We start from the raw sequence: 24,560 nt of genomic DNA, 5'->3' as shown, positions 1-24,560 counted from the left end.
GAGTCAATGGGATGCTAACAGCAGGTGATGGTCTGCTACAATGGCGGCTCCCGCGAGGCTTCAACTTCCGGCTAATGGATTACCCCCTTGGCATAGATAGATATCCATAAATATGCGTGCCATTATATCCATTATATTTATGGATATAATTTTTACGCATAGATTTATGGATATCTATCTATGCCAGCACGTCCCAGCCGGGTTCGTCACTTATTTGGTTCCCCTGGAAACATTTCCGTTGTGCTCTGTGTTATTTGCAGCGCGTTTATGTATTTGGTGGTGTTGTGAGTATTTGGAGCACACGTGTGTTGTGAAACTGATGAAGATGTTTTCTTAATTTGCGGGTGTTTTTTTTATTTGCACGCGTTTTTTTCTATTTGCATGCGTTTTTTTCTATTTGCATGCGTTTTATTTCATTTGCATGTGTTTTTTTTCTATTTGCACGCGTTGTTTTCTATTTGCATGTGTTTTCTTCTATTTGCATGCGTTTTCTTCAGTTGCAGCGCGTTGAGCTCTCTCGGCCACCGTACTCTTTGCCTGACCAGAGAATGTCTAATAGGAGAGAACTGGCACTCTCTTGTTACTTCCGGTTTCTGGACTGGCTGCAGTAACACGTCTCTGTCCATGCGGGGGCGCTCGCAGGCGAGTGCAGAATGAATGGGAGTCTATGGGGTTTCACCCCCAGAAATACACTTTCTCAGGATGTAATTTTTTGTCAAGTAATTTGAAAGTTGCATTCAAAAGGGAGGGCTAAGATAATACACTCTAAGATAATACGCTGAAAATAGCATTTTTAAGTTAACTTATCTGTTCTAAAAATCCGTTCAAAAATGTGATGACGTCACATAATAGCAGAATGCTAGCGTGTTCCGGCCAACAACGGCCCAACCTGTAAGAAATCGAAAGGACATAAGTACTCGTTCATTCGACTTTTGGTCTATAATCTATATTGAACTTGCGGAATCAACAATAAAATCTATGTTTATTCAACGACAAGCAGGAGAAAGAGATACATTTAGCCGTCTAGCTCCATAGACTCCCATTCATTCTGCACTCGCCCGCGATCACCTCCAGTGGAATTCTAATGGAACTGCAACCAATATGATACACAATGGGGCTAATAGGAAGTCCCAAGGCTCTCCGTTAGACGGGCTCTGGCCAGACTAACTTTCAGAGCAAATCAAAATTTGCCGGAAGTTGTCTGGGTTTTCCCAGGCTAGAAAAAAATATCAGTTTCCACAAAAATATGAAGCAGCACAACTGTTTTCAACACTGATGATAATAATAACAAATGTTTCTTGATCATCAAAACAACATATTAGAATGATTTCTGAAGGATCATGTGACACTGAAGGCTGGAGTAATGATGGTGAAAATTCAGCTTTGATCTCAAGAATAAATTACATTTTACTATTCAAATACAAAACAGTTCTTATAAATTGTAAAAAAAAAAAAAAAAAGTTCACAATGTTACTGTTTTTACTGTATTTTTTTATTACATGAATGAAACCTTAGTGAGCAGAAGAGGCTACATTGAAAAATATTAAATCATCTTACCAACCCCAAACTTTAGAGAAGTAATCCTAAAACATTTCAATATTACAATGTGCAGTACTTTGCTTATTAGAGTATCCTATTGCATATTATTTATTATAGCCTACTCTCTTTTAGTATTTCTGCCTTTTATCTTCATATTTTCCAGCGGTTTAGCACAGCTGTTTCACATTTAACACCTAATTTGTTATTCGTTTCACGTTTTGTCCGCAGACGCAGATTTTGTTCTCTCTCTCAATTTCAGTTTAGTTTGATTACTGTAAGTGGCATGATAAATAATGTACATTTGTATCAAATCATTTCCAGCTGTACACAGTCAAAATAAATCAAATAAGAACTGTAACAATAAAAAAATAGTAACAATAATAATGTAATTGAATAGTAAGTATGCTTGACAAGACAAACTTTGTCATATATAAAGATAGACTAACACACTGTAAAAAAGATATATGATCAATAAGTTATTTTTACATTTCTTTAACTCGTCAAAATAAGTTAAGCAGATTTAAATATTAGATAAGCAAATTTAAACTTTATGTTATACAAGATTTAACTCATTTTTAAAGTCAGATCAATGTAATTTATTTTAAAATGACTTAAACATCTTTTTTTTCATCATTTTTTTTTTTTTTACAGTATAGGTAATTTTTCACTGTCAAATCTTCAATTTTGCAGTATATATGTTTATGTAAGGATGATGAATGCTATGGCCCAGCGGTTAGTATGTGCTCAGGACACATTGAGCACTCGTGTGGTTTTGAGTTTGGTCCAACTGGATCCTTTTGCTCATTTTACTGGATCTGTAACCCATGAAGGTGACTCACAGTTTGTCCTTTCATCGTCCACCAACAGTCTGTCATGCTGTAATGTCAGAGCCAAATAGCATTGTACTTTGTTTTAGTGTTTGGGTTTCCAAACAGGTTATATAATCCTGATTCATTTGTGGCGAGATTTCATCTCATTAAAGTTCAGAACGTCAGTCTGTAGGGTGTTAATATACAGTATGTTAATGGACAATATTTGAACATCCAGAAGCCTAACAATAATCGAAATGTTTAGTTTTTATCAAAATAATTCATGCAATTCCTTTTCAGATTAAAAAAAAACAATGGAAACTGGATACTTTTAAAAGATGCCGAAGGGAAAAAATACACAGGAATTTGTGCTGTTTCAGCTTAAAAAACACTAAACTGGTTTGAAATGCTGCCCAGCAGGTTTATTTATTTATTTTTATTTTTAAATTACACAATGCTGGCAGATGTTTCTACAGCCTGTGTCGTCATGGCACACACAGTCCTAAAAGTGTTGGACTTTTGTTACGCCTGAAATATATCATCTTCATATAAACTGCTATTAATGTTCCCTGATGATATCTTTAAGAGCTCACACAGGAAGTGCTGGATGATCCTCAGGTATGTCCTGTTTTCCTCCACATAAAATACGTCTTAGTTGGAACGAAAGAGAGGGGATTCACAACAAAGAATGAATTTGTTTAACTTATTTTCCCATGTTATTTGTGTTCTTTTAGCACAAACATCTCTTGACATTTCAATAAGCTTCATCCTTCAGGGAAATAAATAAACCTGCAAAAGGTTAGCGCTGCACATGAACCTTGAATAGAAGAAAGTATTCTTATAAACATCCCCTTTAAATATGGCTGGATCTGAAATCCCATACTTCTTAGTATGTGACAAAAAAGTATGTCTGAACTGACAGTTCTCATAAAAGAGAAAGTACCTAAATCAGTCCTTCCAGAAAAATGTTTTTTTTTTTGTGATTGTTGCAGGCAAAAATCCTTTATGCGGCCCGTTTTCTTAAAAAATGCGGTCGCGGGGGCAGCATTCTAAGCAGAGATGCCCAGACTTCCCTCTTCCTAGACACTTCCTCCAGCTTTTTCGGGTGGGGGGGGGGGGGGGGGGGGGGGGGGGGGTCACTGAGGCGTTCCCAGGCCCTCCAGCGTGTCCTATGTCTTCCCCGGGGTCTCCTCCCAGTGGGACGTGCCCGGAACACCTTCCTGGGAAGGCGTCCAGGAGGCATCCGGAACAGATGCCCGAGCCACCTCAGCTGACCCCTCTCGATGTGGAGGAGCAGCGGCTCTACACTGAGCTCCTCCCGAGTGACCGAGCTTCTCACCCTATCTCTGAGGGATCACCCAGCCACCCTGCGGAGAAAGCTCATTTCAGCTGCCTGTATCTGGGATCTTGTCCTTTCGGTCATGACCCAAAGCTCATGACCATAGGTGAGAGTAGGAACGTAGATTGACCGGTAAATCGAGAGCTTCGCCTTGCGGCTCAGCTCCTTCACCACGACAGACCGGTACATCGACCGCATTACTGCAGAAGCTGCACCGATCCGTCTGTCAATCTTCCGTTCCATCCTTCCCTCACTCGTGAACAAGACCCCAAGATACTTACACTCCTCCACTTGAGGCAGGAACTCTCCACCAACCTGAAGTGGGCAAGCCACCCTTTTCCGACTAAGGACCATGGCCTCGGATTTGGAGGTGCTGATTCTTATCCCAGCCGCTTCACACTCGGCTGCAAACCGTCCCAGTGCATGCTGAAGGTCCTGGTCTGAAGGGGCCAACACGACAACATCATCCGCAAAGAGCAGAGACGAAATCATGTGGTCCCCAAACCGGACACCCTCCGGCCCCTGGTGTCCTGTTTTACAGCTTTTCGATGATGTTCACGTCGCGTAATTACGTCACTTCATAACGTTCCCATGACAACAGGGGGAAACGGCTGCTCTTGCGTGAAGCAAACGCAAAATTTTTCAACTTTCTGCTAAGATATATGTGACTTTTTTGCAACAAAAATGCGAGGATTATGAAATCATGCAAGCCCCGCATATTTTGTACGGAAATCAGCAATTTATGTGGCGAAAGTGCGGCATATTTTTTATTTTTATTTTTTTTATTTATCCTTTATTTAACCAGGAAAAAAACCCATTGAGATTAAAAATCTCTTTTGCAAGGGAGACCTGGCCAAGATAGGCAGCAAAGTTACATTACATCATTACATACGTACAAAGACACACAGATGAAAGCCAATTATGCACTTACAATGAATATTTCAATTAAAGCATTGACATGTGAGGGACTCCAACTCAAAGCATCTCATTCTCAACTTAAAAACACTCAAAGGAATCAATTTACTAAGTTTTAAGTTGTTCTGCAGCAAAAATACAAAATTCAATAGTATTTGAAAGAATGCGGCCCCCGCATAAATATGCAGACTTTGGCTGATTATGCACTAAATCATGCGATCGCATAATTGCGTTTTTCTGGAGGGAATGCTAAATGACCTACTACTTCCGGCAAGATTCTGAAGTGTGCGTACGGTGGACACTTTACTGTCCCATGAGGCCATGGGAGAGGATTTATGAATGGCAGTGAAGCGACGTAACTGACGCTGAAGGTCACATGATAATGACAACATGGCGGATATAGTACATCCACATTGATTTGATTTGTTAAAAATAATCTTTGTGCACTTATAGGTCACTGAGGAGCTGTCACGGGTGTGGTGCAGGCAGATGAAGAGGCAGCAGTCAACAGATCAAATTCAATAATCTTTACTAAATATAACTCAGACAATGAATCCAGGAAACATTAACACACCACATACAAACGTGACGTATCAACAAAAACCGACAAGGAATGACTGAACAGAGGGAACTAAATACACAAACCAATGAACACTAATAATGTGCAAACAGGTGAGACAGATGATGATGAGGAAATGAGGGAGTGAGATCAGGTGTGGAGACAAGAGGGATTCTGGGAGATGTAGTGCAAACAAGACAGAACAGTGCAGACGAAGACTGACAGGAGCAAATTCACTAGGCCTATGTTGTATCATTTTTCCCGCTCTATTTCACGGCAAAATCTGTCTTTAATTAATTGGACGGACACTAAAACAAAGCAGACTGAGATGCTTTGCATTAAACTGAGAAAGTGGATTTGACAGAAGAGAAAAGAAAGACAGAGAACTATGTGTTAGGGAAAGATAGGGAAAAATGATAACCGGCCAATTATCCTGCACTGGACCAGGTTTTGGGCCGATTCTCAAGGATTTGGAGAATTTTCGCAGTGCAACAGGCTCCTGTTTCTTGAGCTGAAAATGTGAGAGAGGAGAAAGCAAAGGCCGTTGTTCTGAAGACTAACAATGAGTTTGACGTTCAGCGAGGATTGTAATGGGCTCTCTGGGCCATTCTACAACCCCTGAGCAAGATTCGGTTCTGTCTGCAGGGTGAAGTAGACGATAACACCATAACCAGATGTGAGATCCAACTCACTCTGGCCCGGACCGCTCTGCCGTGAACTGATGACTCACCAGCTGCAATTGTCAACCAGCCAGAGCCCAAAGAAACCAGTCAACCAAAAGACTTCAAATGGGTTAGTTATAAATATAATAGCCTACTTAAGGAAAGAGGCCATTGTCAACAGGTGCCTGCAGCTCATGTAAACATGCGTTTGTTTGTCAATCTTTAGCAGATCAGCGATTTTGTTCTGAACCAAACTTTAATTAAGAAAAGCATGCCATTTTAAAGGTTCTCGTGTGAGTTATAATCAAACTAAAATGCCCTAAAAGGACTATTGGAAAGACTTTAGAATACTGTATCTTACTTACTGCATAACTAATAAGGAATTATTGAAGAACTAGTTGGTAATTCTTCATTAACTACTTCTTCACTGCTGTTAACTACTAAGGAAGATGTGTTAACTAATCAGTATGTAATAGAATTTTATGATTGTGTTAAGTTACAAGTTAGTTAATCAATAACTAATGAATTCTGTCATACCTCCTGAACTACCATTAATTATCTATTAATTAAGGTTCAAGAAAAATAACTAAGAAGGAACTAATGAACAGTCATACAAAACTAACTACAGATTAGTTTTTATACCGGTATTTTATATACAGTACTGTGTGTGTCTGTTTTCCTCAGCATAGAATGCCATTGAGTAAATTCATGTATTTTAGGCAACAACTGAGGGGAACTGAAAATATAGGGAACTTATTAGTAATTAATAAAGAATTATCAAATAATTATCCAGGAATTAGGCTACTTATAACCTGGAACAGTATTCTAAAGTTAAAATATAGGGAACTTATTAGTAATTAATAAAGAATTATTAGATAATTATTCAGGAATCAGGGACGGACTGGGACTAAAAAACGGCCCTGGACTTTGACTAGGCCCGGCCCAAAGAAATCGGCGCGCGGAAACTCGACAACAATAACGCCTGCCGCCTGGCATGAGTGTCACATGGCTGTCTTAAAATGAATTTATTACTTAATAATCTTAATTAATTTATGCAGTAATTAATCTTAGCTACTGCACAAATAATAATACCACATCTAAATGAAAATAGGCTAGGCCCTACACCATTACAAATGTAACTTCTGTATTAAAAATCTTCAAAGTTTGTAAGCATTAACTGTAACATTACCAACATTTTTAAAAGTAAAAGCACAACATATTTCTTCATATTAGCTACTGCATGTTGCATTTTACAGCTAAAATGTTGAAGTTTAGCTGTTTTAACTACTGTAATCATTAAAAATGTAGCAAGCTGAATATCACTTCCTAACATCATCCCTAGCAAGTAACTTGCAAATTAATTTCTGATTAATTCGGTTCGGGAGTAAAGATAAAAGCCAGCCCGCACTAGTTGGGTCCTTGTATGCGCTTCGTGAGGCACACACACACACTAGCACACACGCGCAAGGTCTCTAGCTCGCTCCCTCTCTCTGCCGTGCGCGCTCTACGCATGCGCGCTCTTGCTCGCTCTAGATTCCGGGAGATTTTAACTAATTTGCGGGCATCAGGGAGCCGCTATTAATATGCGGGAGACTCCCGGAACTTCCGGGAGACTTGATATGTCTGACTGCGTGTGTGGCGGGTGGTGGGCCGGCCCGCCGTCCGTCCTGGAGTACCGGCCGTTCTGTGATTCTCCAGATCACACAGATGGCCAGTCCGCCCCTGTCAGGAATTATGTATAACCTGGAACAGTATTCTAAAGTGAAAATACAGGGAACCCATTAGTAATTAATAAAGAATTATCAAATAATTATCCAGGAATTAGGCTACTTATAACTTGGAACAGTATTCTAAAGTGAAAATATAGGGAACCCATTAGTAATTAATAAAGAATTACCACATACTTCTGACTCAAATAAAACTTACTGTAAAAAAAAACACTATTAACGTAATCTATAACCTTTGTAAAATACACTACAATGACTCGTTTAAGCTACATGATATCTTACTTTATTTCAGATGATATTTTGTTTTAACATGTATACTGCCTACATTTAAACTCGTTTAACAAACATTTTAAAATCAAAAGTTAAACCTTTAAAAGTAATTGAATTAATCAACTGGTCTCGTTTCCACGGTAGTGGTGCTGGATCTCCTGCGGGAGCTGAGCTCGTGTTCACGGTAGTGGTGCTGGATCTCCTGCGGGAGCTGGGCTCGTTCACGGTAGTGGTGCTGGATCTCTTGCGGGAGCTGGGCTTGTGTTCACGGTAGTGGTGCTGGATCTCCTGCGGGAGCTGGGCTCGTGTTCACGGTAGTGGTGCTGGATCTCCTGCGGGAGCTGGGCTCGTGTTCACGGTAGTGGTGCTGGATCTCCTGCGGGAGCTGGGCTCGTGTTCACGGTAGTGGTGCTGGATCTCTTGCGGGAGCTGGGCTCGTGTTCACGGTAGTGGTGCTGGATCTCCTGTGGGAGCTGGGCTGTGTTCACGGTAGTGGTGCTGGATCTCTTGCGGGAGCTGGGCTCGTGTTCACGGTAGTGGTGCTGGATCTCCTGTGGGAGCTGGGCTCGTGTTCACGGTAGTGGTGCTGGATCTCTTGCGGGAGCTGGGCTCGTGTTCACGGTAGTGGTGCTGGATCTCCTGTGGGAGCTGGGCTCGTGTTCACGGTAGTGGTGCTGGATCTCCTGCGGGAGCTGGGCTCGTGCTCACGGTAGTGGTGCTGGATCTCCTGCGGGAGCTGGGCTCGTGTTCACGGTAGTGGTGCTGGAGGTATGACATAATTCATTAGTTATTGATTAACTAACTGTAACTTAACACAATCATAAAATTCTATTACATACTGATTTAGTTAACACATCTTCCTTAGTAGTTAACAGCAGTGAAGAAGTAGTTAACTTAAAGACCTAGACCATTTTTGGAGCACATGACTCGCCTGCTCTTTTCTTTGTTTTTCTAACCCATTATAGCAGTCAGCATCAAGTACCATATATCATTTTAAACAAGAGAACTTGATGTTTCAATCTAGCTCATTTAAATGACCAATTGTACATTTATTTTGTCTTAGAATGGATAAATTTACCAGATTTAAGAAAAACGGCAGCAGATTTCTTGTGGGTTTTTTTTACTCAGCTCAAACAAATCCTCCTGAAGTTTGGATTTTTTCCTTTAGAAAGTTGTACTTGGATATTCTAGATTTCCAGATGAAATTTTTACTACATGTAACAATCCCTAAGCAAGTTATAGCCATTTATTATAACATTATTATAGGCGATTTTCAGTGAAAATCTGGTGTTATTTACAATGTAGATGTGTACAAAAAAGTTCAGGAAGAAAAATAAATAGAAACATTGTAATAGAGCACTGAAGCAAATGTGACTTTATATATATTTATGTAGTTTCAACCGATCTGGGCTTGGGGGTGGGACTAAGCATCAACAAACTGCCCGTTTGGCTCAGAGGAACAAATCACATGGGTTTCTTTGACGAATCAATGCTTATCAAAACTTGATGATGCAATCACATTCACTACGGAGCATCTGAATGTCCAATCGCGATTAACCCGATACCAAAATAAAGCCGCGAATCTCCTCTTTATGGGACTTTTTAAAGCATACAAATTGGATTAGTGGTTCAAAAGTTATTAAACATTTAAGAACAACAGTTATTTTTATGCCGCCGGCGGCCGTTTAGGTCTTTAAGGGTTAATGAAGAATTACCAACTAGTTCTTCAATAATTCCTTATTAGTTATGCAGTATGCATATGATCACCAGCAGCATGTATAGTGTTTTGGATACTAGTGTGCTCACGTTGTGCAAAGTGATAGTTCACCCAAAAATGAAAATGTCTGTCATCATTTACTCACCCTCAAGTCGTTCCAAACCTGTATGAATGTATTTGTTCTGCTGAAAAAAAGCAGAATATGAGTAACCAAACAATTGTGGGGCACCGTTGACTTCCATTGGCGCCTGAATGACAGAATTTTCATTTTTGGGTGAACTGTCCCTTTAACTAGCTCAACCAGCAAGACTAACACAAAATGATTGCAAAAATGAAAACATGCACAAACTGATTTGGCATGGACATTCATTCTAAAGAGGTATTTTCATAGGGCTAAGGCCTGTGGGTAGTTTTTACTCTTTTGCGATCTCTCATTTGTCCCATTTTCTACACAAGACTAGAATGTTGCTAACCTTTTTGACATCATGTACCATTTTGAAATGTTCCCTTAATCACTGCAAAACCTGCACACATGCATGTTCAAATGTGACACTTTGCATGCATTTCTTGTAATTTTGTCACTTGTCACAACTGCTTGTTGAGGCATCTTCACTATTCTACTCATCTGGCTGAAATACAAAATGGCCCAAAAAAGGCATGTTTTTTATTTCATTTTTTATGTTTTTTCATTTCACCTGCCAGATGAGTATGGAAGCCTGCAGTGAATACAAGCAATTCAGTAATAAGATTACAAGAAATGCATGTGAAATCTCACATCTGAGCATGTGCATGTCTGAACATTTTGTTCCATAAAAGTTTTATTCAGATTCAGAAAAAAGTGCATCATCAAAAACAGACCAAAGTGCACCTTCCAGCTTAAACACACACTTTAAAACAGGCTGCATGACACTGCAAGATATTGTTTGGAGAATGACTTGCATATTCCTTTATTTTACAGTACATGCACTTATGTGTACTTACCTAGGAAAGTACTGGTTAAAATGAGGAAACTATGGGTTAAGGTTAGGTTTAAGGGTAGTACTTATTTATTACCCAGTTATTGTAATTACTTTAATAAGTACATGAGCATGTGGAACAGGACTGTAAAATAAAGTGCTCCCAATATTCCTCAAGTAAACAACTGAATTAAATAAATTCATAATAATAATCTCTGCCAATAACCATGTCATAATAATAACCATGCCAATGGTTGCCAAACATCATATTAAGAATAATCTCAACCATGAGTACAAAAGTTGAAAAGTTAAAGAATATAAAAACAACCCATCTGCCATCCAGAAAGCCAAAACAAGCCCTCTGAAACGGTTACCAAAACCCAAATATGAATTTTGAGGGCAAAAACAGAACAGACAGAAACTTGAACTTAAAATTGTGCCTTGGCTTTAAAATAAATGTAATAATACTTTTATTCAGCAAGTATGCAATAATTTGAGCAAAAATGATAGTAAAGTCATTTTTAATGTTACAAAAAATATATATATTTCAAATAAATGCTGTTCTTTTGAACTTTTTATTCTTCAAAGAATCCAGAAAAAAATGAATCATGGTTTTCTAAAAAATACTGTTCAACTGTTTTCAACATTGATAATAATGTTTCACCAAATTAATGATTTCTGAAGGATCATGTGACACTGAAGCCTGGAGTAATGATGCTGAAAATTTGGAATATTTTCAAATAGATAATACCTATTTTAAATTGGAATAATATTTCACAATATTACTTTTTTTACTTTTTGATCAAACAAATGCAGCCTTAGTGAGCAGAAGAGACTTCTTTCAAAAACATTAAAAGATCTTATGGTCATGTATATCAGTAAAAGCAGCGTAAAAACTGATCATAAACGTGATGACAGGTGAAACGAGGTTAAACGGTGTTGTTGAGCCACGTTTTGACTGCCTGCTGGTGTGTATCAGAACCTCTGACACCAAAAAGAGTCTCACTATTGCCTCACCAACCAGCTGTCCCAACACATGTGATTCATTTTGTGCACATTTTGAGGAGACAGGATATGTAATGGTTTCGATTAGCCGGGCTGAAGCATCAATGAAGGCGCAGATGACCTGTAGTTGTGAACGTGTCCTTGGGTGCCCCGTAAAAACAGACAGATGAGGCGACCTCGATTTCACTCTTTCTACAACAGCTGTTATTTAGCCCAGACTTGTTATGCAGAACGAAGCAGATCTCCTGCTCTCTTTCTTAATGTTACTGTAGGACAGTATTAGATGCAGCTGTTCTGGTGCCTTCTGCGTTTGCTTCATTCAGGCCGACTCCTGGTTCTGCTTTAATGCTGTTGGACTTTTAAACTCAACTCACTCAGCCCTTGAACACAAATGGACTTTTAATGCAACAAAGAGGTTTTTCTTTTTCTTGGGCTAGCCATAAATAACAGACGGTAACACATCCCTGCTAAGAAGTCGAAAAAGATGGATGGCTGGATTGTAGCTTTGCTTTATTTTGGCAGGCAATTATAACTATAAAATATTGATTATCAGAGGTTATAGAGGCTTCTATTTGAGGATATTTTTATTCACAAAGGAGAGCCGGACTTCCCATTTAGATCATCAGCGCTGTGAGTTTTGTTAGCGTCTCTATGCCGCTACGCCAAGAAAAATGCCTGTTATGCCAAAAAGACACAGTCTTGTATCTTTTTTTGACAATTCCAGTAGACAAAGATCATTTCTGCCATTATTCTTTAGGTTTGACAGCTCAAAAACACCTGCTATATATATATATATAAATCATATAAAAAATGATCACAAAAATAAGTCTGAAACTTTGTACCGCTTACATACTTTTTATTAAAATCTCTATGAATAAATATATTAATTCAAGAGCATGTTACACTAATGATGTTTGATGATGTGCTAAGCAAACAATATCAAATGGATTAATTTGATGCATTATTGTGTGTTTTGATGCTTAAACAGAAAAAAATCACCTCTTAATGAATTTTTTTTTTAAAGTCTTTTTACAGTAAAAATATCTATAAAAAACCCTTAAAACAAGATTAAGCTATTTGATATGTATGACATATTAAACTGTCAATATATTTATGTAATATATTACATTTATATATACATATAATTTTTTCCCTTATTTTAATTATTAAAAAAGCCAGTGTGGTAGAGCAAATACAGTCATATTAAAGATACAATCTATAAAAAATAAGTCTTATGTAATGTTGCTACTCAATTGGATTTCTTTTGTTTCATATGTTAACTGGACAATAAAAAAATAGTCATTAAGATTTTTATTGCAGTGTTTGCAATATTGTTCATTCAACTTTAAACCTGAATAACCCCAATCTCAATGCATTTCTCTGTCTTGTGGTTCAAGATCTAATTTGTGCCAGATATCGGTGAAAAAAATGGTGATTGTTTCACAGCGTAGATGCGGTCATATGACATCCAGCAGAACCCCTCTTGCTTCATACAACAACACCCTGTTTTCGAAATCTAGCTCAATCTAATCATTACATAAACATCGACTGATCATACATTATAATAGCCGATAGTGATTATGACATCTGAAGTGTGTTAGTGACGTGTCTTTGTTTGTTCATCAGTGTATGTGATCGTGTTTATTTGTATTTCTCTGAACGTGCTGATTAAAGACAAAACCCGCTTTTTGTTCACCTCGTGTTCTCTGGTCCGTCAACCGCTCTCGCTCTCGTCCGCAGTTCACATCATCTCTTCACAGCCGGATGGATTTGGTGGTTTTATATTCAAAGTTTTCACGAGATGGTTGATTAGCTTCACACTGTAAACACAAAACAAGAGAACAGAACAGATCCAGAAGATGTTGCTTGTTCTCCGAGCAAGTGGAGATAACATTCAGCTGCGGTAATCATAACATGTCATAAACACTTAGCCATCTCTAAAACATAGAAATGGTGAAATCACTCTTGCTCTGGAGAACATCAAACTGGCAATACAACAAAGACTTTAGAGCTGGAAAAGTTGTATCCACAGGACACTAATAAAAAGTACAATGGATTTAAGTTTTTGTGGACGTGTATCATGAAAGTATGTTTTTTGGGATTAGGTGTTCAGAAAAACTATACTAATAGTGATGCTTGACAATGAGAACTAAAAATAAGAAGAAAGACGCATGCCTGAAACCTGGAATAGCAGAAAATGGATACTTGCCCCTTTTTAAAACTTACAAAAAACGGAGCATTGAATGATTTACAATCCAATTTCATGATGGAACAAATAAATGGAACATTTTTAGGAGATTTTCACTGACTAATAGAACAAATTAGAGGCCTGACACAAACACTACCAAGTCTGAATGCCAAAACACAGCGTTTTTCCCAGTTATAAATATAATGCAGCAAAGCTGTTTTGTTGCCATTGTTTTGTGCTGTCAAAAAGGGTTTTTTGGTGTTGTGTAATGTTTGCTGACAAACGTTTTTGACTATATCGATAGGGACTTGTTAAAAATGGAAAGTCTGGTACAAATCAAAAACAACTTCCTGCGTCTCTTTCTCTCTCTTAAATCACCGAGACAGAAACCGACAGGTCAGTTTACCCTTAATTGAATCTTGCTCCGATTTTATAGGAATCTTTCCCATAATCGCTTCCCATCGAGGCTGCCAGTACACATCATTCTCAAGAGGCCATTTGAAACAAATGCCAACATGTGAGTGAAAAGCAGTTGACTTATTTATTTAAAGCATTTTTTGTTAAATATTTTCTACTCTTCTAGACAACTGACAGTGAGAGATTCATAGGTTGATTTCCCGGAAGAGCGTAAACACTATGTGAACACATTGCTCTGTTTGTTTGGGTAATTCCTGGAGAGAGTGATCCGTTCACATTCCCATTTATCTCAATGGCAGCCACTCATCTGGGTGACAGAAACAGAAAAGTGATTCTTTCAAGAATCTGGGACGGGGGGGGGGGGGGGGGGGGGGTTATGTCAGTGGTTATTTAAAATGGCTGTCAATGGAGACAGAGGCTTTTGGGTTCTGATGGTGTAGTAACAGCATCCACCAGCAGGGAACAATGCTAACCAACCAAACTTGAACCCTTGGATGCAACATTTCAAGTCCATTGGCACGGGTTTGGGGTGGGACTACCTTATTTTGTCTGACCAATGGCAGACAGAGAGTGTTTACAAGCCCACTTGCTTCATGATAAACAAAATATACTTTATACTGTATACGTCTGACACTGTGAATGCATTTGAATGGATTACAAACTGAAATTAGCTGAGTTTTTCAACTTACAGTAACACACATTGATGGCTGTGAGATCTGTCTGTCTGTCTGTCTGTCTGTCTGTCTGTCTGTCTGTCTGTCTGTCTGTCTGTCTGTCTGTCTGTCTGTCTGTCTGTCTGTCTGTCTGTCTTTAACTGGTATGCTAAACTTTAAAAAAAAAGTTGAAAACAATGACTTAAATGGGCATTTATGATGAAAGCATAACCTTCGGTTTAGTTTAGTCCTCAATGTGATTCAGATGTGCTCAGAAGAGATAAATTAGGAACAGAATATATTTTTTTATGAAATCTCCAGTGAATCTCGATTCTTAGGCACAAACCAGCTGCGTAGTGACCACAGTCTGGCCTCAGAAAAACTGCAGACGGGGAGGAACAAACGTGAGCACATAAACTAAGACAAAAAGAGACCGATATGGGCAAATTTACATTCTAAAGATTCTATTAATCACAAATGAGATGTTTCATTTCGTAGTTGCAAATTCACAGAGAAAAATGAGACTTTCTTCACAAAAAAAGCATTCTCACGTGTCTCATCTAGAGTTTCAAAAGAGATCTGAACTGTCTCAAACCTAAATCCTAAAATCTACAATCAAAAGTCAGAGATATCAATATGAACTCCAACAAGAGCATATGCTCTGCTCTCCACATTCAGTTGTATAGCTCTATACTCTTGCTGTATGTCAACAATTGTCTCTATTTGTGTTCTATGGAGTCCTTTAGGACTTTTAGTAGGAACATTTGAGTCCATTAAAGTCTCAAAGAGCAACCTCCGAGTCATTAAACATTCCTCTGGGATGTGACACAGGTATATTCAGAGCTGTAGAGACTCTATTAGACATATGGTCTTCATTGAAGTTTGACTGACTGCTCTAATACTCTTGTTCCTGGTTCTTCTTTCTGTTGTTCCTGGCCCTATTACACAACACATAACATTTTTTTCAATAAAAGTACAACTGGAAAAAGTATTTTCAACACTTTCTGGAAATCATCGCCTGCACTGGGCCAGACATTGGCCATTCACAGGTTGTGCCATGCTGACCAGCATATTAATGTTGGGTAAATGAAGTTGAAGTAGCTTCATTCACAGCTGTGCCATATTTAAGCATGGCAACATTGCACATACCGGGCATTTTCTGCTCTAACCACAAGCTTGGCCTTCAAAAGCTCAGACACACGTAAAGCACAGGGCTGAGAGCAGCTTTATCTGCATGCATGGCTTCACTCACAGGGGAATTTCAACCTCTAAACTCTTTGAATTCACCTAATCGCTGTTTATTCTGTTTGTGCACTGAGGATATGCTTCAGTCCCTGAGACGCTGAAAGGGCTCGACCGAATGCTTTTGATTTCGCTCCATTTTTATGGGTTGTCCCGTAATTCATATGTTTCTCATATGATGCAGGATGTGTAGTGCTTTACCAAAGCAGATCCATGTGCAACCAAGTCGCCTGTTTTCTGGTGAAACAAGAACCTGATCTCATGGATGTTACGCTAGACGCTCAGCCTGTTTAAAGTCAAACTAGGACAGAGGTGTTATCATCTATCCCTTCATCTGTCCATATGTTAATCTATCCATAATTATTTTTGTTGGTCCATCCATCTATCTATCTATCTATCTATCTATCTATCTATCTATCTATCTATCTATCTATCTATCTATCTATCTATCTATCTATCTATCATTCATTTTGTTGTCCATCCGTCCGTTCATCTGTCGGTCCATCCATTCATCCATTCATCCATCCTTTTGTCGGTCCATCCATCCATCCATCCATTGCCATCTGTCCATCCATCCATCTGTCGGTCCATCCATGCATCCGTCCATCCGTTGGTCCATCCATTCATCTATCTGTCGGTTGGTCCACCCATCCTTCCATCTGTCGGTCCATCCATCCATCCAGCCTTCTGTCCATCCATCCATCCATCCATTTGTCGGTCCATCCATCCATCCGTCCGTCCGTCCGTCCCTCCATCCATTCATTCATCAATCCATCCGTTGGTCCATCCATTCATCCATCTGTCGGTTGGTCCATCCATTCATCCATCTGTCGGTTGGTCCACCCATCCGTCCATCTGTCGGTCCATCCATCCATCCATCCATTCATTCATCAATCCATCCGTCGGTCCATCCATCCGTCCGCCCATTCATTCATCCATCCGTCCGTCCGTCCATCCGTCCGTCTGTCCATCCATCCATCCATCCAATCATTCATCAATCCATCCATTGGTCCATCCATTCATCCATCCATCCGTCGGTCCATCCATCCGTCGGTCCGTCCGTCCATCCATCCATCCAATCATTCATCAATCCATCCGTTGGTCCATCCATTCATCCATCTGTCGGTTGGTCCACCCATCCGTCCGTCCATCCATCCATCTGTCGGTCCATCCATCCATCCATCCATCCATTTGTCCGTCCATCTGTCCGTCCGTTATGTTTGTCATCCCCAGGAAGTCAAGAAAGCATGTACATATAAATCTATCTTATATACTGTAAGAAGGTTATACATAGAAATGTGCAAATATTTAGATATTTAGTTTGATCCTCTGCGGTTGACAATGAACATGGATATAAATTTAAACAAATCTTTCAATTGTTTTTTGAAAAACAGATATTTAAATAATATTTTTAGATATATTTTTAGAGTTTAGGAACCTTATTGTGTAGCCTTTTATATGCCAGATAGGATTTTAAAAAGAAAAGTATAATCCACCGTCCAAGCGGTGGACGGTGGGGTGTAGAGAGAAATCTTTCTCTGCTGTGGGAAAACATTAAAGGATTCGCATTAATGAGTATGTTCAACATAAGATTAAACCTGAACAATCTCCTACTTTGTTTAATCAAAAGAAAAAAAAAAGAAAAAAAAAAGAAAACAGACAAAGGTTATGAGATGTTACAGTTTTAAATCCATTACCAAAGAGCCAATGAGCAAGTGACATCCAAATTAAACAATCAAGACACAGACAACGATCATTGGAGACAGTACGAGAACAAATGGAGAGGAGAGATGAAAAGAGAAAGGATTGAGGGAGACAAAACAAGATCCGTGATCCCTGCTACCATCATTGTCTTTTAGCCGAAAAAGAGTAGCATTTATAAAGTTGAAGGGATTCTCCGGATTCATGGAGAGCCGGCATAGTAGAATTCATCCAAGCTAAGAAGAATAGTTGTGCCAAGTTCAAGCCTGTTGTAACTTTTGTCATTAAATAATTATTACATTTTTTTCTGAATACACATGTGATGCTAAGTGTAAATGAGATAAACACTTTATTACTTTGTTATGTTTTGTGTTTATTAGGAAAGATTGCAATGATGTGCACCCCTGATATACTTCAATACATACTTTGATTTCGTTGTTGTTTTTATCCAGCCTTGTCAATTAGCCTACTTGAGTCATTGTTTTTCTGAAGTAAACGAACTAGAAATATGACATCTGTGTAAGCATCTCAGTTTTCTATAACTTTCACTATCAAAGCCCTAATCAAATCCTCTCCGGGGCCCAGAGGAAAAAACATTGTTTGTGTTTCAGTGTGCAACTCTGCAACAACTTAGTGTGCACTCTGCAGATGCTGTGAATCAAACTGGTTTGAATCTAGCGAGTCTAACTAGTCTTCAAGTGTGCATGCAGAAGAGGAGAGCAAGGCAATGGAGTTAGGATTTTGACCTGGATTGACTGCATGGTACCACAACGACATAAATATTTATATTCAGAAAATACTCACACGACAAAGCATCAAATGAAAGTATGCAGCCGTTCTCCAGAGGACCCATTTACTGGAGCCGTCTGAATATAATCCATCTGGTTCATTCGCTCTTTGGCGACAACAGGGCTGGACTGGGTTTTGTAAAACCAAGTCTGAACAGACTGAAAGGCTACTGAAATAAAATAAGCATGCTTAATATAATGAGTTTTTGAGACGTATGAGTCATATTGAGCCGTCTGCAGCTGTAAACTGTATGGTCTGTTATATCCGGTCCTCTCTTGAACCCATGGAGTTATTTTGAGCACCAACAACTCTATAGTTTCATGTCGTCAGACTTACTGGCTTAACATAAGGCACACCATGCATCTTATTCTAATCTTTTTGATTGAAATAAAGCTGAAATAAAATATAAATATTAGATGAAAAACTTAGAAATGTTATTGCCTAATTGGCAACAAACTGAAATGGAATAGGTTTAAGTACAATTGCTAAAACTAAAATAAAATAAAGCTAAATGGAAAAATTTAAAAACAATAAAAATGACAAAACCACATGATAAAATTACTAAAACTTAAACTAAAGTTAAAACTGAAAATTAATAAATTCTATAACAATATTTAAATAGTAAAATAACACTGCCGGGAACAGGCATTCAAAATATTTATTTAAAAAAAAAATAATAATAATAATAATAATTTTTGCAAGCAACAGATAAATGCAACAAATATGACATGTATAAAAGTAGAATTTTTGCCAGTGACATATTTGGACAATTTTCCTGCACCTACAGAGGGATTAGTCACATGACATTTATATCTCAGGTGATTGGCTCAAAACCTTAAATGCTCAGAACTGATCATCCATGAGCAAAGCCGGCAGATTTAGATAGCTTTACCCAGGTATATAGACATCACAGATGCAAATCATGCAATTTTTAGAGACGAGTAAATCCAACAAAATATATTTAACATACGAGAAAAAAAGGTGCTCAAAAATATCTTGTAAATACGTATTGATTATGTTCTTCTAATGTAAGTTTCTTTGGTTAAAAGCATCTGCTAAATGCATGTAAATGAGTGTCGTTAAACCACACTGTTAAAGGGATTGTCTTTGTGTTTAACAGAATAAATAAAGATTTATAACGACATGAGGGCGAGAAATTTACAGACATTTTTGAGTAACGTGTCCCTTTAAACATCATCCAAAGATTCCATAACAATTACACAAACCTCCAGTGACTAAGTTCTTCCTCGAACGTGCGCAAAAGCCTGTGAACTACACATCAGAAGATCGTAAGCGATCGGTGGACATGCCAACAAAGTCAGGGACAAAACACCTGAGATGCGCGCTTACAAAAACTACACACACATAAGCCTCTACTGGTTTCTTAAAGCAGAATCTAAATCGCAAAGCATCCCTGAAGGACAGAAGAAGCCTGTTTAAAATATCAAACTAGTCTCTGCTCATCAGCGAGATACACTTACACCAAAGAGTAAAGCTGAGCGAAACAGTTGAGTGCTGACGCACCACATGAGAGAAGCGGTGACTCATGGTGGAGCTTGTTAGTGGTTGGAGTGACTGAGCAAGACGAGACAGCTTTATGTCCTTTGAACATATTTTTGGGGCCCATTAGCAGAACCTCCAGCGGTCTCTCTGCAGTGTCTCTGTCTCTGTCCTTCTTTTTTTTGCAATGAAATATTCATATGGACCCTTTCCGTATCACTAGATTAGACTAGACTAGTAATTATAAGCACAGAATTGACAGAATTTTATTCAGGCTAAATATTTTGGGCAAATGAATCATCACAATTCATTGCACATCAATAATTTCTGATAAATTAAGTTAATTCACAACTTAATCCATTCTACTTCGGTAAATGCGCATTCATATTTACCTTTGTTTGGCAAGTTTCGTGGATGATTGGGTATTTCGTGTGAGGGCGAAAGATTTCCCCTCGCAGATTTCACAACGGGTTCAAGTTGCTCACATGGATTTGTCACTTTGACCAACAGAAAGCTGCTTGGTTTGGAGCGGGAATTGAGTTTATCTGATGGGAATCATCAAATTTTGAGGAGAGATAAAAAATAAGAGGGAAGTGACAAACAATTTAACATGCACCGATGAATATCCGAAATATATATAATAAAAAAAAAAAATTAAATAATAAAAATGACATAATTACTAAAAAAAACTAAAATGAAAACTGAATGTAAAAATAAATACTAATTCTAAATATAAATAATTACTATAATAGCATATAAATGCAAAGTTCTATCATGAAACCCAGTTGGTGCAGGCTGATAGTCCTTAACTCAATCTGCTTGCAATCACATCATTCTCTATAGGGCACAGCTGATTGGTTCCTGATGTATCAGTAGCCAATGGAGAGCCTAAGTCCCTCCCCTCCGCTTCCGGCTCATGGGACCTTATTTCGGAAAAAATATGTATGGCATACCTGTCAACACTCCCGTTTTTCCCGGGTTTCTCCCGTTTTTTAGCCCTATCTCCCGGACCCCTCCCGGTTTATTATTTCTCCCGGGAAACTGCCGTAATTTGCATGGCCCAAACTCCTTTATGAATAATCGGACCAATATGTTTGTCTAATGTTGACCAGTTGCCAGATCTTGTATTAAATGCATTATATTCACACAATCCACACATCATATACAATTTCAACCCGTTTGTCATCTCAACCTGGCAAGTGGCAACCTATACCCCAGTTGCGCAGTCGCGGAGAGCTCAACCCGAAAGCGAGCACCCCACCGAACGGTCCCCGCACAAATCTCCCGGATTTTGAAAACCAAATGTTGACAGCTATGATGTATGGTAGTCAATGGCGAGAGACAACTTATCTTTTTATTCCGTCTGAACTGTGCCCTGAATTACACATATGATGTTTGTCAATTTAAAAGATAATTTTGTTGAGTTTGTCATGAAACAGAAGAGTAACATTTAGTTTTATGTGAAAATCGCTCAATGAACTACATCTCCCGGGAAGCAAAACAACGAGCGAGATCCGCTGCTCGTGTGTGTGCAGTCTGGTACAAAACACTCAGGCATGACGGCGTAACGTTACGATTATAACGTAAGACTATAGAAAAAATGACAGACGTTAGCTTCAGTAAAGTTAGCTTCACTCATTGAGAGAAAATGTGCGCCTTTGTGGTTTGTAGTCTTTGTAATTACGTATTTTCACAGTCTTATACCTCAACAGTTTTACATCAAACTGCGACTTTCTTGAATTTAAAATGTATCTTTTAAATTGACAAACATCATATGTGTAATTCAGGGCACAATTCAAATGAGATCAAAATATTTGTTGTCTCTCACCATTGACTACCATTTAATATTTTTTCGAAATAAGGTCCCATGGTGGTCGACCGGAAGGGGAGGGACTTAGGCTCTCTATGAACTCGCTTCTCAACCTTTAATACTGGTCAGCATTTGCTGTAGCAGTTGCAGTGCGCTTTCAGAAACCCTTCACCTTCCCCAGCTCCACCTGTATAGATCTGATACGGGTATTTCATGAATGCTGTATTGTACAGTAGCAGCATGTCTTGTATGTATTGGCAGTAGCAAATCCCGTACTTGTTCTACAGCAGCAACAACAGCGGCAGCGTAGCAGATCTATTCAGCCAAGACCAAACATATCAACAGAAAGATAAATGCAAGGTACCACAGAAAGCTGCTTGGTTTCTCTGTAAGCTACACTACTGACAATAAACAATGGACCTTATTGTGGACACAAAATTCTGCCAACTAAAATCAGATATTCAACAGAAAACAAACGTTTAGCGGGACATGATTTATTCCAATGGGAATCGTCAGATTTTGAGCAGAGATGTTGCAAAAATAAGAGGACAGAGCGACAAACAATTCTACATAACATGATGAATCGCTCACAATATGACAAGGGACACATATTAATCAAGCAAATACAGTCACTTCGACTTCAAAAAGTTTGCAGACTTTGTGTTTTTAATATTTCAACCACAAGCACAAACAATAATATGTAAGCCACATTGTCATACAGCTGGTCAAAAGAAGAAAGACATTCGATTGGTTAATGTTTCCCAACATCCAGGTCATTCTCCAACATCTAGCAGAGCTTAATTAAATGCAACTGGACCTCTATGTCCTTCGTTTCAGTTGGAGTTGTTTTCATGAGCTGACAGGGATTTTCTGGCATTGAACCTCTCTCCTTAATGCAATGTTATGAAATGATGTGGTATTTGCCTCCCTGAAGGTGAGGATAATGGTCATTTGGGAGTTGCCTCCTTGGTAGCAAACAAAACCCCACCCTGCACAACAGAACAACATAAAACCTTCAGCGAACACACTTGCTGATGGACACGCAACTCAAGACCACATATTTTCAGAACAGCGACATCTTACATGAAAAAACATGACACAATGGGCCCACCAACGTTTCATACTGTCGTCAAATGGCATTTGAAAGAAGTGGGCTGGAGAACTCTAAACATCTTTTAAGGAATAAGACCCCGGAGCATGAACTGAGTCATAAGAACTCCAAACCACTTCCCAAATATCATTAATCTCAATTAGTGTCTGGATATAAGCCGTCAACCCAGTCAACTCAACCATTTCTCTGCATTCTTGTCAGCGGCAGATCATTGTAAGACACATCTCTCAACGAAACTACATCATCTGGACACAAAACGCATATTTTGCCAATCAAAATTAATTTGGCATAATTCAATTTTTTGAAAGCAAGATGTTTATTATTTTTAAAAAGCTCTTAAAATGTGAAACAGACTGTCTTTTTGCCTTTGATGTCATAGCTCATAATTTTCGTCAAGGGAACTGAGTGGTCTTGTGGTGCCATCAGCCAATCAGCATCATTATGACATCATTTCCTGCAAATCCAGAGACAAATGGTATTTGGCTGAAAAACTGAATGGCATATTTCAAAACTTTACGAGATAAATTGAGAAAATAGTGTGAATGCTAAAGGACAAACCTGGCTGTTGTTGCAGACTCCTTGTTCTACATAAGTGTCAAAAATATATATTTTGAAATATTATTACGAAGCAAAATAACGTTTTTTTATTGCCACGGTTTTCAATATTTTCTATTGATGCAAAGCTGAATTTTCAGAAGTCTTCAGTGTAACATGATCCCTCAGAAATTATTCCAATATGCGGATTTGCTGATGTTGAAAACTTCAAAAGTTTGGGGTAAGATTTTTCGCTAACACTTTACTTGAAGGGGTGTGCATAAGACTGACATGACACCTTCATAATCATAACATGACACATGTCAAGAATATGAAGGAGGTTTTATGCATGTTTATGACAACTGTCATTAAGTGTCATTCGCTCAATTATGACATTTTAATGCAAATATGACATTGTTTGAGATGTCTTTGTCATGACAACTTGACATTACTAAGACAACACAACCCGTCATAAATATCTCATAAACATGACATAGCAGATTAATTATCAAACTTAAGGAACCACTTAGCTTTATGGGCTAACATTACATTAAACTGTCATGTGGTTGGTTTTGACATTGGCTGTCATATGGCCATTATAACTGTCATGAATATTTTTCTTGACCTCAACTACAGTGGTACAAATTGAATTTGTCATTAAAATGTTATAATGGCCTCATGACAGCCAATGTCAAAACCAACCACATGACAGTTTAATGTAATGTTAACCCATAAAGCTAAGTGGTTTCTTAAGTTTGATAATTAATCTGATATGTCATGTTTATGACATATTTATGACGGGTTGTGTTGTCTTAGTAATGTCAAGTTGTCATGACAAAGACATCTCAAACAATGTCATATTTGCATTAAAAATGTCATAATTGAGCGAATGACACTTAATGACAGTTGTCATAAACATGCATAAAACCTCCTTCATATTCATGACATGTGTCATGTTATGATTATGAAGGTGTCATGTCAGTCTTATGCACACCCCTTCAAGTAAAGTGTTACCGGTTTTTCTAAAGAAATTAATACTTTTATTCGACAAGACATTCAATTGATCAAAAGGCATGACAGTAAAGGTATTTATAAAGTTACCAAAGAATCCTGAAAA

General features: G+C 38.4%; 1 long non-coding RNA gene across 1 annotated transcript; it reads right to left on the bottom strand.

Annotated features, from left to right (window-relative positions):
• Positions 1–12,995: 12,995 nt before the first annotated feature.
• Positions 12,996–20,434, bottom strand: LOC130076250 (uncharacterized). The gene is made up of 3 exons (XR_008805622.1): positions 20,381–20,434; positions 18,500–18,657; positions 12,996–13,311 (listed from the first exon to the last, which is right to left on the bottom strand). It is a non-coding gene; the product is annotated as an uncharacterized LOC130076250 (long non-coding RNA).
• Positions 20,435–24,560: the final 4,126 nt, after the last annotated feature.

The sequence above is a fragment of the Rhinichthys klamathensis genome, unplaced genomic scaffold (assembly GCF_029890125.1).
Source record: "Rhinichthys klamathensis goyatoka isolate OS25496 unplaced genomic scaffold, OSU_Roscu_1.1 h1tg000635l_1, whole genome shotgun sequence".
Taxonomy (NCBI): domain Eukaryota; kingdom Metazoa; phylum Chordata; class Actinopteri; order Cypriniformes; family Leuciscidae; genus Rhinichthys; species Rhinichthys klamathensis.
This window is presented reverse-complemented; position numbering and strand designations above follow the sequence as displayed.